We start from the raw sequence: 3243 nt of genomic DNA, 5'->3' as shown, positions 1-3243 counted from the left end.
CATTGTTCTATCTCATTTAGGTCACTTTGATAAAAAAATAAAAGTTGAAGGACAAAAAACATAATAAAAGTTCAAGGGCTAAAATAATTAAACCCAAAAAGTTAAAGTGGCCAAAAAGGTCATCCACCATAAATTTTTGGACTTACTCTCCTCTATCCTCACACATCCCATTTGCTGAGTTCAGTGATTTTAATAAACTAACTTAAAAGACAGAATGACCTTTTCGGCTCACCAAACTTCCTTAATTTTCTCATGCGTTACTTTTAATCCACCAAATTTTAAAATTTGTCAAATTGACCAAAATATAATAAAATAGTAACGAACATAAACTCTCTTGAATCCAATAGAATAATTATGGAATAAAAGTAGTAGGGTAAAATAACTCATTTGAATAATAAATTGTTTTTTAAGACTGAATCATCAGTTAATTTACGACAGATTTTAAAAAATTCGTAACAATTTAAAAAAAATCCTAAAAATAAAAATATTTCCTTTAAAATACTATGTATCAAACCTTAGATTATGACTTTATTATAAATTAGTCTCTAAATTTAAAATGTTTTGCATGAAACCTTGTACTAGTATTGTTAACTCTATCCATTTAGGGTCTTGAGAATTGGAGCAATGACTTTCTAAAAATTCTTAAGACTTTCAACATAAATTATTTTTCTTAGGTCATGGGTTCAATTATCGTTACTTCCAAAAATAAATTAAACTTTTTTTAGGTTTTGTAGATTCAATTGCCAATATCTTAAGAAATTAGTAGAGTTAACGACTTGTTAACAGAAAGATCAAAATAGAATGATACTAATAGTTTGATGATTGATATAGAACGTTTTAAACTTTGTAGATCAACTGAGAATGTGAGTCATACCTTAGGGAAATCTTGTGCAATTAACTCGACAAAAATTAAAGTAACATGCAAAACAAAATCAGAGGTATGTAAAACTAGGAACATCTGTTTTATTTCAATCCCACGCTAACATAAACGAGAAGAACACTTAACAGCACATGAAGCTTCTAATACGCACAGGAGAGAAGCACCCGTTCAATAGTAGAGTACTTCCTCTTATGAATGGCCTTTGCTTCCGTCATATTTTGCTTGACCATTCTCATATAATACATGCATATAAAAACATACTCATACATGATAAATATTGTATGAGAACACAAGGAAAGCACTTAATACGTATATGTGCCGGACACATAACTGTATCCGACACTTAGTCCAGAGCTCGGGTAAAATAAATTCCGAATTCGGGTAACATGACGGTCGATCATCAAACACCGGGCACACCAAGCATGACATGAAAGTAGTTTTGGATGATAGAATCCAGCAGTTCACACTGGAGGTTCACTCCCTTGAGTGCTTCAGTTTTCATATGTAGATCTTGGCTGTTCGAATCTGGGTCCAGGTCATCTAACAGCTCCGTTTGCACAGCGGTCATCTCGACTAACACCGCCGACCAAACTTTTATTTTCTCCATTTCTTGCCTCTTTTGTCATCGGACATGGACGACAAACAAAGAAAAGTGATTCACCTAGTGATTTAAGGAAATTAAAGTAGGAAAAAACAAGGTTGAGTACACTAGTACCGGGTGAAGCTTTATTTTCTTAACCCTACGCGCCTTTTTATCACCTTTGGGAGCCATCGTAGATCCAGTTTTTCTTTCTCTTGAACCTCCAGTTTCTCAGCAGATAAAAAGAAAAGAAACATAAAGATAACAGGCAGACTCCAAGCATATTGACTTGGAAAAATTGCATGATATGCTTTTTCATGGTGTTGAAATATAATATAATTTAATAAAAATACAATCGATATGCACTTTCATTATGAGGAAACATACCTTCACTTAGTAAAGAGGAGCAGCATAAAATGTCGCGATTATTAGCAGTTTTTCAAGACTCAAGAGGGCTATTTATAGTCGCTCTTGACCCCAAAAAGTGAGGCACTGTCCTCATGAAAGAAACATAAAAAAATTAATAAATATTTGCCTTATCTTTACGATGAAATCGTCGTCAGAACATTATGGATCATATAAATAATTTTCGAAATAAAATTTATTATGTTTTTCTTTTCTAAATAAATAAATCATTGCATGATCTTTTAACGCTACCAAGATTTGATTATGTTGAACAAATTAAAAGAGTAATCATTAATCAATTTATAACTTAATATGTATTGATAAAAGATATTATTTTAATTATGGTATATTAAATTAAGATTAATCCAATATACGTTATGAGTCGACATTTATTGGGGGTGGGTTATTTTGTTGCCAAAAATGTCGACATATTTTGTTAATGTCAACTTTGAATTCGATTTGTGCAAAAAAGTCCACAAAAAATATGGGGATGATGACTGGTTTCCAACTTGCATTTCAAACCTTATCTCATTATTAATTTAATTGTTCTTTTCTACTAGTTGTGTCCCTTTTGCCCCTTTTTTTACTAGCTATAGTTTATTGGATAGTGATTAGAATTGTTCAGCTATTAGTTCTGCTAGGGCATATAAATTTTGATTAAATATATAATATGATACGTTAAATTTATTTTAACACATAAAATTAATTATTTTGGTATTAAACAAAGATACTTATTTATGTGTAATAATACATGTAACTTGTACTATACAAATTATGGTAATAATAATAAATGTTAATATAATTATATAAAAATCCAAATCCGAGTATCGTATTACATGTTGAAACAAAAGAAAAGTGTTGGGAGAAAGACTACAACCCCAAATTGGTGTTTTAAAATATTATGATTTTATCGACGGATTGATTCAAGTGGTAATACTTAATATCACTTAAGGTCTCAGGTTCGAGTCCTCGTATATGTAGAAAATTCTTGTTGGGAATCTCACCCGCCAAAATTAGATATACAATCCAAATTGATCCAAATAATCAAGACGAAGCTTTGAAACTAGAGTACAACCCAAAAAATATTATGATTTTGTGAAATAAAAACTTGGAAAGTGATTGGTTGTCGAATGAATCAATTCTGTCGTTATGCTCTAATATTTTATAGTTCTTTTGCCGCCCTTTATCTGACTAAAGACTAGATAATGTTTCTTTTTCCTCATGACGTGGAAATATATATATATATATATATATATATATATATATATATATATATATATATATATATGAAATTCATTGCAATGAAGATTGGTAGCAACAAAACCACAAGTTGATCACATGTGAGGGAAGAACCGGCTACCAAAAAAATGATAATTAT

General features: G+C 30.5%; 1 long non-coding RNA gene across 1 annotated transcript; it reads right to left on the bottom strand.

Annotated features, from left to right (window-relative positions):
- Window positions 1-1387: 1387 nt before the first annotated feature.
- Window positions 1388-1890, bottom strand: LOC120153947. Its single transcript, XR_005518834.1, has 3 exons — window positions 1848-1890; window positions 1596-1681; window positions 1388-1496 (listed from the first exon to the last, which is right to left on the bottom strand). It is a non-coding gene; the product is annotated as an uncharacterized LOC120153947 (long non-coding RNA).
- Between the last annotated feature and the right edge of the window lie 1353 nt (window positions 1891-3243).

This window comes from Hibiscus syriacus, unplaced genomic scaffold, assembly GCF_006381635.1.
Source record: "Hibiscus syriacus cultivar Baekdansim isolate YM2019G1 unplaced genomic scaffold, ASM638163v2 tig00002840_pilon, whole genome shotgun sequence".
NCBI classification, from domain to species: Eukaryota; Viridiplantae; Streptophyta; class Magnoliopsida; order Malvales; family Malvaceae; genus Hibiscus; species Hibiscus syriacus.
The sequence above is the reverse complement of the archived record's forward strand: the minus strand, read 5'-3'. Positions and strand labels throughout refer to the sequence as shown.